Genomic DNA, 16,701 nt, shown 5'->3' on the forward strand with positions numbered 1-16,701 from the left:
TTTGTGGTAATTTGTTACAGCAGGCATAGGAAACTAAAACATGACCTTCAATTTTGAGAAATTTGCTTTGCTGTTCTGGTAAATAACCCCCACCACACTGTTAAATGGTTATTTCAGCTTTGTTTATGAAAGTGAAAAATTGGAATGAGCCTAGAATGTCCATAAATAGAACTTTAAACAAATTACAATATTTTGTTAAGTAGATTACTATGCAACTATTAAAAATGAAATGGCATAACTATATTTAATGACACAGCACTATGTTCACAATACCCTTATCATTCGTTTTTTTAAAAAGTTACATACTAGTCTTTTTAGATTTAAATTTTGACCCATTTGGAATTTATGCCGGTAGTCAGCAGGAGGTATAGATGTAAATTTATCTCTTTCCACGTGGCTACGATTTTATGATTTGCTCCAAGACCATTTATTGAGGAGTATAGGCTTCCTGCACTGATTTCTCACATATTAAATTTCCATATACTGAGGCTTATTTTTGGACTTTTTATTCTCTTCCATTGATCTGTCTGCTTATTCATGATTAGTACCACATTGTTGCTGTTACTGAGTAGTTATAATATAACTTAATATCTGATAGGACAACCTCCTCCATTGCTCTGTTTTTTCCAGAATTTTTCTGCTTTTCTTGATTTAGAATTACCTCAACTTTTTAAAAAGTCCCATAGGTTATTTTTTGTTGTGAAGATGTTAAATTCATAATTAGTGAAAACTGACATCTTTATGGTATTGTCTTCCTATCCAAGGATTGGTTAGTCTCCCGTCTGTGCAGGTATGGTGTGTTATGTCTGTGTGTCTGTGTACACACGTGAGTGGGTGTGTGCTCTTCAGCAGTGATTTTAAAGTTTTCTTCATAGAGTTTTTGTTCTCCTTTTGAAGTTTATTCCAAAGTATTTTATCTGTTACTATTAAACATGGAATATTTTTATTATACTTTCTAACTAATTATTGTTTTATATGAAAGTTATTTATTTCTCTTTATTAACTTTGTACCCTGATATGTTACTGAATTTTCTCATTTTCAAATATCAGGTAATGCTCTTGAATTCTACAAGTTTATAGTATCTTCTGGAAATAGTTATAGTTGTATTTTCTCCTGCCTAATTTTCATACCTGTAATTTTTCTTATCTGATTCTATCAGTTTTGTGACTCTAGTACAATGATAAATAATAGTAGTATTTATATAATATTCCTGACTTTGGTGGGAATGTGTTTAGCATTAAATATAGTACTAGCTTTTGGACTTGAGACAATGTCAATGGAATATCTGACTGCTACGATCTATTGAGTGTTTTATCAAAAATGCATGTGAGATTATGGCAAATAATTCTCTAGCATCTATAAAAATAAACAGTTTTTCTTAGACTAATATGATGAATTTATTTGTAGATTTCTTGATGTTGAACCAATCTTGCACTCTTAGAACAATACCTACTTAGGTATGATACATTATTGTTTCAATGTGCTGTTGAATCATGTTTTCTATATTTAATTTTAGATTTTAGAATAAATATTCACAAGAAAAATTATTTGTTAACTTTTTTGCAATCTTTTTTAGCATCTTGGTATCAATGAAATGCATTTTGTTAAACAAAATTGGAAGTGGTCCTTTTTTTCCTATGCTAAGGAATTATTTTTTTATTTAAAGATATGGTACAATTTTACTGTGAAACCATCTGGGCCCGGTGCTTTCTGGGGGATTACTCTTTTACAACTTTCTCTGTTTCTTCTGTGGAAACTGATTGGTCTGGATTTTCCTTCTTTCCTGAGGTCAGTTTTGCGAAATTATATTTTCCTGGAAAATTGGCTATTTCATCCAAGTGTAAAAATTATTTGCATACAGTTGAACAAAATAGTCTTTAATGATTTTTTTAATTTCCTCTATTTCTCTATTTTCCTTTATCATTTCAGTTTTTAGAAAAACAGGAAAAGTTTTTAACTTCAGAATAGAAAATGAAAGTTTTTCTAACTGTGACTTAATGTCCTGAAGTCATAAAAAATAACTGATAAATTCCACCACATAAAATTTTTTTAAAAAACCTTTGCATAGCAAAAAACACTGAAAACAAAATCAAAAATATGACAATAAACTGGGAAAATATTTGCAACTTATATGATAAAGCAAGGGTTAATATCCTCATAAGTGTACAAGATACTTTTGTAAATACATAGGAAAAAGACCGATGAGTCAATGAAAAGCTACCAAATGATACGATCACACAGTTCAGGAAAAACATTACATATGGCTCTTGAACATATGACCAGATGCTCCCTCACTCATAAGAGAAATGCACATTAAAACACAGCTGAAAAACCACTGTTTAAACATATACTTGCAAAATGTAAAAGTTTGATTACATGCTCTTTGTAGGGTGGGCTGAGAGAAGTAGATAGTCTCATATATTGCAGGTGGAAGTAAAATTTTAAAATCTAAGGAGGGAAATTTGAGACTCTTCCATCAAACAGGAAAATACTTTGACCCAGATACTCCACCTGCAGGAACATAAGCTACATTTCTGGGACTGACAGCCAAATGCAGCCTCTGACACCATCTCTGCTTACAGCAAGTTCCACAAACTCTCACCGGACGGGGACAGTTTTCACACAAGGGAGGACAGAAGCTACAACATGCCGACAGAATCACACTTGCTGATATTGGCCAGAATATTTCTCACAGCTGGTTCTCTTTCCTCGGGATCTCATGCCTCTCAACACACCCAGCTATCTGATCTCACAGCACAGCACCTCTATGTCTTCCAACAGTGAGAAACCACAAATGAGATGGGTACTCCCAGCACGGATTGCTCTAAGATGTGATATGAGTTACAGTCACCCTTCCCTTTTTCTAATTCAGATCCTTCTATTCATCTTATTACGTGGAAGTGATTATCCCAATTTTTCTAAATTTTACTTGATAACCTGCCCTTCGCTTCAAATGTATGCCATGTTTCTAGAGAAAGCCTTTGGTCAGAAGTGCCTTCCTTCCTTATACTTACTAGGCCATACTCACTCTCTTCCTTGCCTTTTCATAATTCTGTATTCTGAGGGGCAATGCGAAAAGTGACATAAACTTTCTTTACCAAAAATGGCATGATCCTAATACAACATAATCTGTTTCCATCTCATTCTTCATTTTCCCCCACATCAGTGCAGCCCTTTCTCTCCTCTTGCTCTGCTGTTAGAATAAGAGATAACCAGATGTTGGGTCTTGGGCTGATGGGAAAGGCAGCATTCAAAGGGTTAACTCTTTCCCCCTCCAGAGTGAAACATTTTGCTGACCCAGTGTGAGATGGGTTGGACCAAATTCAATTTAGCTGCAGTCAACAGGAAAGTAGGAAGGAAAATAGGATTTAGCAAACAAAGCATTAAAAAAAAAAAAAAAAGGAGTCCACAGCAGGAAATAATTATTTGGGCAATTGTTCACTTTGTGAAGGGGCTGGCCTGGATGAATACACATCAGGATGCAATGCTGTGTCCGGGGTTTCTCCGCAGCACCCTGTCTGGTCTAATTAGTTACAAAAGTGTTCTATGCGCTGAAGAAATTTGCAGTTGTGTTGTATTTCAAGGGAACGAACACATACGCCATTGAAGTGGAGTCTGGCACCAGCTTATGTTGGTGAAACCTCCAGTGGTCGGCCAGAATGGAATCAATACGAAAGGACGCTCTGAATGCCAACAGAAGTGGTTTACAAAAATAATTCACTGACCATTCCATCTGCCTTGGATTAAGCACGTTAAACGGTTCAGTTCAAGTTAACATTTCTAATATATAGATATACATAAATAAACAAAACCACATATTTTTATCAAATATTTGCATTTGAAAACCTCCACTGTGCACACAGAACTTGGATTGAGCTCTTTCATCTCACCATACACTGTTCCCCCTTAGAACGTTTACACTAAAAACATGTAATCTGAAAGAGAGCTCAGATTGTCCCCCTAGCGAAGAGTAAACCACCTTTGGAAAGGAAAGTGAAAACAACATTTTCAGAATAAAAATCTTTCAATCTATAAAAGAAGTTTTCTAGCTTAGCCTCAGGAGAGTCAGCCAAAGGTTAAACTGACAGAAGAACAGAGAGGGTCTTGGGGAACCCTGGCCTAGCAGATTGTTTATTCACTGTCCCAACAGTGGGTGCTGGAACCAAATCAATAATCTGTTGATATCATAAAAACATCAATTTGCATTTAAAATCCATTAAATGTATTTTAAAATCACATAAATTAGAATTTTAAGAAGGTGATGTGATGTCATAGTTAAATAGCAAAAGGTATCAATTGAATATTGAATACTCACTAAGTTAAATCCTTCTCATGTAATCACTACAACCGCCCTGTGAGGCACATTGTCTATTACTGCTCCCATTTAACAGATGTGGACACTGAAGCACAAAGTCGTTAAGAAACTTGCCCAAGGTCACACAGCCAGTAAGTGTGAACATGAAGCCTGGATTGGGATGCAGAGAATCTGACTCCAGACCATGTCCTACTCTGCTCCCCCATGTACATAAAAAGTCAAGAGAGGGGCCAAAGAGAAACCCAAGCAAGTCCTAGGAGCAGACAGAACGAGAGTCACCCACTCATCTTGCAGGCCTTCACCTTCCCTTGACATCTCACCCCCTCACACACCTATTACAGGGCTTCCTCATTCTGAAATAAAGGGACCCTCCATCCACCTGTTTTTCACACCTGACTCATCTCCCAGCCTGCCTAGACCAGGATCCCCCTGGTCCTCACCTGTGGTGAGGAAGGTACAATGGGATAACTTGCACATTCCATCAAGGGAAGGAGGCTGGCTGATTCCATGGGAACAAATTCCTGGGCCCAGCTAACAGGTGGCTTTGCAGGCTGTCAAACTCAAGCTGTACAAATGATGATGTCCTGCCCAGAGAACAGGCTCTGGTGCTTTGGTGTCTTTGTAGGATCACATGAGCCACGGTTCCAGGTTGTCTGTTAGGAAGTGGAGAGTAGAACAGCAGGGCAGAGGCCTAATGACTTACGAGCACCCAGCGCGAGCTCATGCCGTAATTACCATGATCACCATTTGCCTCCTACACCACCATTTGAGCCTGGCAGAACATCCCTGATTGCAGAAGATGAAACTAAAACTCAGGGTGTGCAAGGGGCTTCCTCAACGTCACACCGTCGAGAAATGGCAAAGCGAGGATTTGAGCTGGGCCCTGACTCCAAAGTCCCTGCTTTGCTCCCTCGGTGATGCTTGGCAGCCCTGCCACTAGCCTCAAAGGCCACTTTGCAAATTTGTCCCAGGTGCCCTTGCTCAAGACATTTTGCTGCCAACTGCCAGAAAATGGATATAATCATTATTTTTAAAAAAAAGCCTATGTGATGAATGGCATCCCCTTCAGGGGTAGCCCTGATGCTGGAGGACAGGAACTCACAGCCCAAGCACATTTTCCCAGAGGCCTGATGCTGGACAGTGAGCCTCCTTCCCCGTAACCCTCGTAAACGTGGGCAGAGGCACGTCTGCTTCAGGCCGCGCGGGGCGTTGAGCTCAGGCAGCTCCTGTTCAGGCCGAGTAAGACCTGTGGAGAGTTTCCAGCACTCAAGGTAACGGGAAATGTTAAGCAAAGTAGGTGAAAAGCCTTGTCTAACGTTTCCATTTACCTACTTTGTGTGTCTGAATAAGTGTCATTAATTCAAACCATTTCGAAATGGGGCTTGATGATGTGTGAGAGCGGAAGCCCCGGAGCACCAGGCCCCTCCGCACCACATCCTTGCTGACGCTATCTCTTGCCTGCAGCGATCAATTGAACCCAGCAAATGTGCTGTGAATATTGCAGCCGAACCGACCGCTAATGCCCGGGTGTCTGTGCCCGCGGCCAGGATGGGGCTGGGGGCGGCAACCCAGGCTGCTCTTCCCACATACACTTCCCTGGCCTGACTTCCCTCCCTCCCCGCTACCCCTCCTTCTCAAAGCCCTCCACTTCGTTTGAGACCACTTCAAAGGAAGGAAAGACCGATGAGCATGGTTTTCTCTCTAGGAAATACCCCGCAAATCAACCACTTCGCTTACTTTTCTCTGCTAATGCTTTTCATATAGACAGCAGCGTTCTTACTTACAGCCTCAATAATACTGTAAAAATTCTGCTGCCAGGAGGAAAACCCATCCCTTTCCAAAAGCAAGAGAAAAGTCTGAAAGCTTAGCAACGTACAACTTTAATATTTTAGTTGATAACATGCCACAGACTCAGAGTATTTTCCATTTCCTCTTTGTCCTTTTTCCAGTGATTTCAAGGGCCTTTATTAAATTGATCAAAACCTAAATATGGTGAAATTGGGTGACTTTTTTCTAAAAAAACACTCTAGAAAAGTATATGCCTCCAAATTAGTCTCATCTTTTTCAAAGTAGATTCTTATATGGGACTTGGACTTACTTCAGTGATTCCCCTCCCTTTCCCAACACACGCACACACATGCACGCACACACACACACACACACACACACACACACACACAATCAGTTATCTATCTGTGAGAAATTTTTTTGCAATTGAGTTTAGCACTTAGCACATCATTTAAAATATCCTTGCATGGTTGCACAGCATGAATTTGTGGGAAAAGTCCAAAATGCTGAGTGCCATGTCTGACATCTTAAAAAAAAATCAAGCTGGAACATAGTATTTGAGGTTTAAAATGAGATTCACAGAGCAAAATAAAGCTGATTTTCAGCACGTGGCTTATAAGTGGGCTCTGCAGGCCACTTTAGGGCAGCAACTGCCAGCATGTTCTGAGCAGAGTGAAGCATCGCTGGCTGAATGGATTCTGGGAATATTGTGGAACCTCAAAGAACCTGCTTCCTCACTGGCAAGACAGAGAAATTAAACGCTGCCCCATCTACCTCACAAGGCACCCTGAAGACCATTTCATGAAGAAACGTTTCTTCAGAACTCATCTGCATTCTAATCCAATACCTAAAACCTATCAAAGCAGAACTGTTCCAGTTTGAAGGCTGAGGAGGAGGGCAGAGCCCTGCCGGCTTAACCTCTGGCAGTCTCCTCCTCCCCACCTCTCAGCAGTCCCCGAGGCACCTCTGAGGCACCCTGCCTGCCCTCTGCACACAGCTCAGGATTCTAAGCCAATTCTAGAAAAGTCTTTGTAAACTGTAAAGCCTGGGATAAATGTAAGTCTATACTCCCCAATTTGCTCTAACAGATGCAGGGTCTGTCATCTGTAGACATCGATGGTCACTGCTAAAATAATAATCATTTCAAAACATTCATCTAGTGGTTGATCCTGGCCCTGACCTCTAGCAACTTCCTGTCCACAAAGGGTTTTCTTGTTCTCTCTGCTAATCACTACCATGGTAGGCAGAATTCTAAGACATCTTCCAACATTCTTATCGCTGGACATTTAATCCAACACTAACCTAGGCACTGCTGTGAAGAGATTTTGCAGAGGAAATTAAGGTTACTAACCAGCTGACTTTAAAATAGGGAGTGTCCTGGATTATCCAATTGAGCCTGATGTAATCACAGGGGCCTTGAAAAGCAGAAGAGGAAGGTAGAGGAATGAGGCAGAGAGATGTGGAGGAAGAGGGAGGCAGAGGACAGAGGAGCTGGAAGGGGTGCTCAGAGAGATCTCGAGCATGATAAGGGCTCAAACTGCCGTTGCTGGCTTTGAAGACAGAAGAAGGAAGCCATGAGCCAAGGAATGAAGGTGGCCTCTCAAAGCTGAGAATGGCCATGACCAACAACCAGAAATGAGACCAGGACCTCAGTCCTGCAACCACGTGGAAGTGATATCCACCAACCCTCTCAATGACCCTGGAAGCAGACTCCCCCCAGAGCCTCCAATAAGGAGCACAGCCCTGCCACACCATGATTTTAGCTTGGTGAGCCCTGTGTCAGACTTCCACAGAGCTACCACCTGCAGAACTTCAGGATAATAATACCCACAATGTTCTTTTCCTGAAAACTGTAGCCTTCTAGAGAAACCGAATTATTCTTGGTATCAGAAAACCTTGTTTCATTTGACAAGTTCATTTGGCAAACATGTGAAGACCTGTATGCTGGGCATAAGAGAGGGCACAGGGCAGGCAGGAATGGGGAATTCACCCCCTGCAGCTGGACTGGTTATGGCCTGTTACCTGGAAACAGCCACAGGGAAATGATGTGAGTCTAGCAGTGGTGCTCAATTTTGGCTGCTCAATAGAATCGCTTGGGGTGCACCTCAGACCAATTACATCAAAACTTCAGGAAGGTAAGGGTCAATGTATCTTAAACCTCCCCAGGTGATTCCGCTGAAAGCCAAGTTTGGGAACCACTATGATCTGTGGGTTAGTTAAACATGAGGGGAGAAGACACTTTGGCCAGTTGGGGGAAGATTTCATCTGCTGAGAGAACTCAAGAACAAAAACTCACATTCAAGTGTTGGTAGGTTTCTTGCTGGAGTTTAGATTCATCGACATGGATTGCACAACAAAGGAAGCTGCAAAGATTATCTGTCTTGAAAACTTTCATATCCCCCAGAACTTAGCAATGTATATAGTTGGTGTTTAAATTGTGTATGAAGGATCCTATCTTTTCAGTGATTCTCAGTTCCACCTAGAGGAATATGGCAACGTTGCAAATATCCTAATGTAGTAGTCAAATGCATTCACGAAGGATACATGCCCTCTGCTCACCTATGCCAGGAGCAGCCTTTAGAAGGACATAGAAGGTTAGAAGGTTTTTCTCAGAAATGGGAAGGAGGGTAGAGTAGAAAAACTATCTGTCATAAGACTCTTCTTCAAGTTCAAGGTATGGACACCAGTGAGGGTATGACCCTTGCAGGGATTTTTTCAGTGAGTAGCAAAGTTTGAGCCAAGATGGAACTGGACAGTTCTACAACTTGAGCTGATGGCTGTTTTCCTGCATTTCTAAATTTCCAGAGAGCGCTTTAGACTCCTCAGGTTATTTTGTGCATTCTCCATACCTGGACAACAGGGCAAGGTGGAAGGGAGGGAGGTTTGTCTTTCCGGTAACATCCTCTGTTGAATAAGGCCTGTAGGACTCATTCACTGGCTAAAGTGTGAGGCCTTAGAGACTAGACAGGTTCTGTGTGATCGCCCTCCAGAATCTTCCCCACATGAACGGCATCCTTGGGCCCTCTCTCCAACTCCCTTGTTGGCACATAGAGACGGCATTCTCCATTGCTTGGGGAGATCTTCCCACACCACAAACGTGCAAGCTTTCTCTCCTGCCTGGTTTCACGTGAGGTCAGTTTATGGCTGAAGCTTCTCCCCACAGTGGCCCTGTGAATCTCCAGGTCTCCTAAGCTCACATGCTAATTACATTTTGAGACAATCTGAAAATGCAAGTTATTATTTCAAGTGTCCTTCTACTTCCTATTTGTGAACGTGTTTTTATTTGGCCAATGGCCTAAACAAGTATCATTAGCATCTTGAGCACAGGTTGGCACAACAAACTTTTCCTTTAAATGTTTTTTAAACACACAAAACATTACTTTGTCAGGGGCTTTAACTGCCACTCCTCCCCGGCCCAGGAGCCGAGAGCTACAGTTTCTCAGCTGTTGCCACTGCTGCTGCTGCTGTGAGCTGCTCCTGCTCAGCCCCACAGGCCGGCCCTCCTAGTAGCCAGTAAGCCTGAAGGGAAATGCAGAGCTGGGGGATAGTGTCTGGGGAGGAGAGTCTGAATATAAAACCTATGCAACTAAAAGGTTTTTACAGTTAATGCAGCCCTTTGCCACTGCAAAAGGCTACCTTTAAAAGCTGCCATTTCCTTTGCATTAACTAAAAATGGACACATCTGTTGAAAGAAAAGGGGAGGGGAGAAGACAATAGCTATTACGATAGTCAGGCAAAGTGTGTGTGTGTGTATGTGTGCGCATGTGGGTGTGCATAAGCCACTGAAGAAAGTGCAAAGAGAGGCGAGACCCTTGGAAAGATTGCCGTGGAATTGCTGTCAGTTATTATTTACACAGCATCATAAATGTATGGCCGTCAAAGCCAACGGCCATCTTACTTAACTGCTACCTAAGTGCTGGCAAAGCGAGACCTCAGAAGAATGACTCTCCTATTTAATATTTAACCAGATGCTTCCATTTTTGAAAATAGAGTTTGCTCCTTATGGAGGAAGGAGGGGAGGCTGACTTGCAGCTTCTGTGATGTATGAGCTATTGTTGGGAATAGTAGAAAACTAGTTTTTGTTCTTCCCACTTCACTGTCAATATTTCCATTATGTTGGCAAACAGAGCATTTTTCTACAAGTTTGAATGACTCCCTATATTATTCTATTCATTAACATTCTGACAAAATAAGCTAAGGCTTAGTCACCCTGATCCTGTAATGGAGATGTGAAAAACTAAGGCAGAAGAGGGTAATGCAATTGGCCCCAAGTCGTGCCAGCCAAGAGAAGGGATGAACCAGAATCTGACTTTTTTAGGGTTTGAATTTTGTGGTATAATGGAAAGGCCATGTTACCTAGACTGGTGAAGTCCCTGAGAAATTACCCAGACTACCAGGTGGAAACAGGACTGCTGACTCCACTCAGCACACGGCAATGTGCCAGGTACAGGCATCCATCTCACCTCCTGCAACTGGCTGACTTTCCATCTCTCTTCCTTGAGGGTGCATCCCTCAAGGATGTCCTTCCCAGGACCACCCCTTGCCTCTCCATCATTTCCTATCTTTGTCCTTCGTCCCTGGGCCTCCTACGAGCCCCTGGAAGCTCTCTTAGATGTCATAGCCACTACTGGCCACACATGGGACTGAATGCTCATGCATTCCAAGGACTCATCTGGAAACTGGCTTAGACAGCAATCAGTTAAGCAATACGGCAGCCAACAGGCACACAGTAACAGGCACCCGGAGCCTCTGGAGTTCACTTGCCAAGACACCCTTTTCCCTCTTCCGAATCATGAAGAATTCACTCTCCTCATACCTCTCTGTGCTTGCGCCATCCGAGTGTGCGGTGAGTCTCTGAACAGCTCTGAGCTTCTGCCCACGACGGGGGCTGCAAGGCAGTGGCCAGCCTCTTGAAAGGCCCTCTATGATTCCAGCTCTGCTGTTGTTACAGCCCAACTGTCAAGCTCTTTCTCCCATGTCTCTCACACATCATTTCCTCCTGTGCCCGTATATTTAAAATGAAAAACATAAGGACAATAAGACAGAACAAGAGAGCAATATCCCCAAGAAGGAAGACTGTCTGCTCTTGTTGCTCTTGGTTTACTTTAATCTCACCTTTGGGCCTCTTTAACACATCCCACCCCACTAAAGGGAAAATAAGATCAACAGAGGAGGCTTGAACAATGAAACATTTCTCTGCTCCTCTCCCCGCCTCCCCCACCCCATTGCCCCAGACCCCCTAAGGCCAAGATGGACCCTCATGCCTCATGAAACTTCAGATAATATTGGGGGGAGGGTCAGAATGACCTCACCGGCTCGTACAGACAGGATCTGTATGGGTCATCGGGGAGATGGGATCAGACACAGAGCAACCCCTTGTGCTGGGGACAGTATCAGAGGGTCCCATTATCTGCAGAAGGGATGTGAAATTGGAGCAACTCCAGCTGAGAAGGCAGCAAGCCACACCATTGCCATGAAATATACGGTGTTGGGCCTGCCACTAAGCCGACTGGCTTTGATCTTGGTGAACTTTTGAATCATGTGTGACTAAAGAATTCTTCACAAAGAATTATTTCAGCTTTCTGAGTTAATGAAAAGCCAGCCTGTACAATTTATGGAAGCAAGAGACCAAGCATTAGAGGGAGGGAAAAAAAAGTCATAAAAAATCCCCAGGAGCCTTTAATGCGACAGTCCTCATGGTCTGTGTGGATCTCTAACTCCACATTTTTCTGTCAGATTTATTGGGTTTTATTGGAATTCACTCTTCTCAGCACTGGGGTTTGTGGAGATAATCTTCGGGAGAAAAATGTGTCTGAGGCGAAATGAATCAGATTGATGAGGCAAAACCAAGTTAGCCCCTAATTATTGGGCAGGATCAACCCTCTGTAGGCCACGTTGCAAAGCCAGCATCACGTAAGCACCACCACGGTCCCAGGAGGCAGAGGAGTCTCTGATACCTGGGATCAATCGGTCGTAACTGATGTAGCAAAGCACCACAAAATCAACCTGCTGTTCTCATTGTGTGAGGTAGTTCTGCTTCCTAACCCACTTCATGGTAGACAGTGTATTCTCAGGGGAAAAGCAATGTCGGCTGCTAGGGGAAAGTGACCACTCACAAGCAGAGTGCGTGTCTCTTCTGAAATGGATAATGTCTGTGTGCGTTGGCTGGGAATCTGCTGTAGAGCCATCATCCAGAGAGTAAATCACAGGATACATGCAAAGAGAGAAATTAGAGCAAAAAGGTTAAGACGTGAGTCATCTCAGATGTGGGAAACCATCTCTCTCCCAAGGCTGGGCATTGTTCACCTTCATTTATCCTTTCCCAAGACTTTTCTTTCAAGAAGAGATTAAAGACAGCAGTGATCTCTGAGAAGTCTTCATTCTTTATGCTGTGCTAATAATAAATCTAATCCCTTTTGCTAGTTATTTCTCTAAATAAAAAATGTTTTCTCCATAAGCCATCCTCTGGATGGAGAGAGGGTAGTGCTTGGGATGATCTCCCTGCACGGGGAGGCAGCCTAGTGCAGAGGTTAAGAGCTCAGTCTCGGCCCTGAGCCCCTTCCTGGATAAGCTCCCTCCCTTCCTAGTTGGGACTTTGCACTTACTCTCTAAGCCTCAGTTTCCTCTTTCCTCATGGAAGTAATGGTGTCTCCCTACTCAGGTTTGTATAAGGACCAGATGAGAGAATAGATAATGAATACTTTCTGGTACGCAGCAAGCCCTCAGTAAGTATTAAATGACATCCTAAAACTAGGTGCCTTGAAAAATAGATTATAGATTATAGGTTATGTTCTTTGTACTTAATTTTAAGAAGCTTTCAAATTGGAGAAGAAACATGTTATTTAAAAAACAGAACAACTAGAATGTAAATAACATCCATTTATTATTCTAGTATAGCTTTCAAGTTCACAAATTCCCATTAGCTATTTTTTAGGATGTACCTATGTGTAGGCATCATGCCAGATGATATGATGTACATTATCTAATTTTAATTCTCAGAATAAACATATGGAGGAGATCACTATCTCATAGTCTTGAACAATGTTCAGTGAGGTTATAGGAGCAGCTCACAGTTTCAGAGGTAGGAGTCAGAGCTTGCATTTAAACTCAGGTTTTCTTATTCCAAGTCCAATACACTTTCTAGATACCACATTTCTTTCCAACTTGCTTCCTACTCGGTCATTTTCAAAATTCAAATAATGACTATATGCATAGACTTTATTACTACTAATAGCTAATCACATTATAAAATAGAAAGTATAATTATGTTATAATCTGTCCCTTAGACAAATACACATGTCTTTTGCAAATCAGGGAAAGTAAATTATGTGCCTCTTGGGCAATTAGTAACAATTAGGCATGGGATTAAAGAATATTGATCATTAAGTGTTGAAATTTAGAGGGGAAAAAAAAGAGAGTTGAGATGAAGATTATAGAGTGTTACAAATCTTTAAGAAAATAAAGTGAAGGGTTTGGTGGTGGGTGTTCTTTTTTTTTTTTTTTTTTTTTTTTTGGTCATTTGAAAAGGAAATCCACAAAAAAATACCTTCTCTCCTTAAAAATATCCTGTCAATAACTTGTGAATTCTTTCACAGCTGGTTAAAAGTAAGAATTATTAAAGTGCCCTGAGGGCTGTTTCTTTCTCTTTTTCTTCCCTATCCAACATTCCACAAAATAAAAGAAAGCTAATCTGTCAGTTCTTATCCTCCTCCAATACCATTTTTAGAAGACACAAGGTCCTCATGCCGGGCCATACTGAATTCCCAACTCATGCTTGGCATCTCTGGGAAGAAGACTCCCATTCCTGCTGGTGGCACAGAGGAAGGTGAAGGGCTCTTGACTGGCTGGGGCAACACTTCAATAGACCTGTATTCTCTCTGCTGGAAGCCGTGATGCCGGAGTTGGTGGGAGTCTTGGTTGACCAACAGAGTACCACAGACTGAGTGGCTTAATCTACAGAAATGTGCTGTCTCACAGTTCTGGGGGCTAAAAGTTCAAAACCAGGAGTGTGCAAGGCTGATTTCTTCTGATGGCTGTGAGGGAAGGATGTGTCCCAGACCTCTCTCCTTAGTTTGTAGACGGCCATCTCCTCCGTGTGTCTCTTCGCATTGCCTTCCCTCTATGAGTGTTGGCATCCAAATTTCACCTTTTATAAGGCTAGTAGTCCTATTGGATTAGGAACCCAGTCTACTCCAGGATGACCTCTTCTTAATGACATCTGCAATGACCTTATTTCCAAATAGTCACATTTTGGGGTTCAACTTATGGATTGGGGTTGACACAATATGACTGGAATTTGTACATGCTGCAGGTTCTAATTTTAAGGTTAGAATTATAATGAGTTACAACTGTATCTTGATTCTGTGTTGTCTATAAAGTCTGTGGGAAAATGTGAATTTACATAAAATGGGATGCTTTTATATCTTCTTCCCACTTGCCAAATTACTCAGATTAATGGATGAATGGTAAGACATTATCAAATGTAGTTTATCCTTCTCAGTGAGTACCCACGTAATCTATTGGTAATCTATTGCTCTGAGACTCACCTAAATATTTTTGCAGCATGACACAGCATTTCTGCAGCATGACTCAATCCAGGACTTCAACATATGAATTGAGGTTGACACAAGTGAGCCCTTAACAGTGGGTTATGGCCCTGGAATTTTGTCTGGGAAAGACTGATTCTAGTCACTGAAAGGATAAGTTGAGTATTAGCCAAATAACATCACCTGCATTAAAGTACTTTCTAAGAGCCATAGTACAAGTGAAGGTGTCTTTATGATTATAATAATTCTTGCAAATTATTTCCCCTGAGAAAATAGACTCCACCAGTGTAGTCATGAGCTCTAAAATGGCACTCTGACACTTGAGATATCTAACTTGTTTTAGTGTGTATCTAACACCCTGAACTAAAAGGAGGAAGAAGCAGGATTGGGAATGGGAAACCAGTAAAATAATATCCAGACTCATTATTATGTTTGAGTCACAGTTCACACTTAGTAAGACAGACAAATGTTTCCCACTGGGAAGTAAGGTTTGGGGCTTATTCTATGTAATTCATTTACATTTCAGAGTAGCAGAGTCAGCTCCAGTGTGACCTTCTCTGGACACTTTAGTTGGAGACCTCCCCCTGTGCCCCACTACCACGATGAATAATCTGCCTACCCATGGACTCCCCAGCACCCTATGTTACTTCAGCATGGTTACTGCTGGGTTACTGATGTGACTCCTTCAAGAGACTGTGAAATCCTTGAGGAAAGAGACCATGATTAATCCCTACAGCCACAATACAAAGAAAAGTACAGTAAACGTTTGCTAAATGAAAGGAGTTCAGTAAGTGTTTCCTGAATTAAAATTGGATAAACATAGACCATCTTAACTCAAGAATACCTGTGAATATCTGACTGTCCCTACTAGACAGAGAGGGATGGCCATCCCTCACCTTTTCTAAAGATAGCACAGAGGGGAAAAGTAGAATGGATCTGGAGCTGCACTGTCAATGCCACTCACCCTGGGACTGGTGCTGGCTACTTACACCAGACTCTTGCTGGGATGTGCATAAGTGACATCAGAGAGCACAAACCACAGCTGACTCCCTTGTGAAGATGCAAAGATTATTTTACATAATTTTGAGTGTGTTTTAATAAAAAGTATTAGGATTCAATCTTTGTCCTCCTTTATCTTGAGCTATCTTTGCTGAATCTCTGGCCAAAGCTGATAGTTAAAAAAAAATCACAATAGTTCATCTTTCATGAGAACTTCTCTATGGCATTTACCCCTATTTTATTTGGGCACATTTGGTTTCTCCCCAAAGGACTATATCAACTGGCCTTAGCACATCTTAGAAATGTGTTTACACTAAAACACTCTTGAAACTGAATCTTCGAGATGACCCAAATCTAAAGGGACTGTTATTTTTTTAATGCAACTCTGTTTTCTCTAAATTTGCTTTTGTGAAACTAAATTCCCTTACAAGCTGGGGATAGGCCAGGAGGCAATAAGCAAACTTAACTCCTTATCACTACAAATGATGCCAAGAGGGGAAAAGTTGACTTCATTTGAGTTTCTATCTCTGAACTAGCTCAGCACGTGGCCAATCTTTTGGCAGTCCCAAGTTAACTACCTTCCAAAGTGCTGTCTTCAGATGTCTTCTTGAGCTACCTTTGCGTTCAAATTCAAGCACTCAATGGAAAGAAGTTCAGAGAGTTGTTCCAGGACCCCAGGATGATGTGCTTTTGGCTGAGTCCAAGTTCATCTTACTTTGACAACACTCTTCAGGCTGCAAAAGAAAACAAAATTTACGTTCTTATTCGGTGGAATTTTCATCAGAAGAACTCCAAGCACTTAAGGAAAAAAAAAGGATTCCCTTTACTTTTCATCTAACTGTTGTATATGTGCACTGTTCCAGGGCTGTGATAACTAGCCTTTACCTTGGGAGAAGAAAAGACAGCTCTTATTATTTATAAGATACTTTATAACAGACTAGTTCAGTGCAGTACAGATAAACCCTTCTCTTGCTCCATGAAAGACAGTGTCAAGGGTAGATATGCAGTTTGAGGGGGAACTATACAGTAGTGAGAACACAGTATGAAACACA

The 16,701-nt window shown here is 41.7% G+C and overlaps 1 protein-coding gene across 6 annotated transcripts in view; it reads right to left on the reverse strand.

The window, feature by feature from the left end:
* BBS9 (Bardet-Biedl syndrome 9) overlaps positions 1–16,701 on the reverse strand; it is a 622,708-nt gene that overhangs the window by 132,317 nt on the left and 473,690 nt on the right. For 4 of the 6 annotated variants that reach the window (XR_004321412.1, XR_004321413.1, XR_004321416.1 and 1 more), the window contains 3 exons: positions 16,228–16,383; positions 12,221–12,280; positions 10,921–11,103 (listed from right to left, as the gene is read on the reverse strand). The gene's annotated coding sequence lies outside the window, so the exon portion shown is untranslated. The remainder of the gene's footprint in view (positions 1–10,920; positions 11,104–12,220; positions 12,281–16,227; positions 16,384–16,701) is intronic. The other 2 variants (XR_004321414.1, XR_004321417.1) reach the window with 2 other exon arrangements.

Source organism: Camelus ferus, chromosome 7 (genome assembly GCF_009834535.1).
Source record: "Camelus ferus isolate YT-003-E chromosome 7, BCGSAC_Cfer_1.0, whole genome shotgun sequence".
NCBI lineage: Eukaryota > Metazoa > Chordata > Mammalia > Artiodactyla > Camelidae > Camelus > Camelus ferus.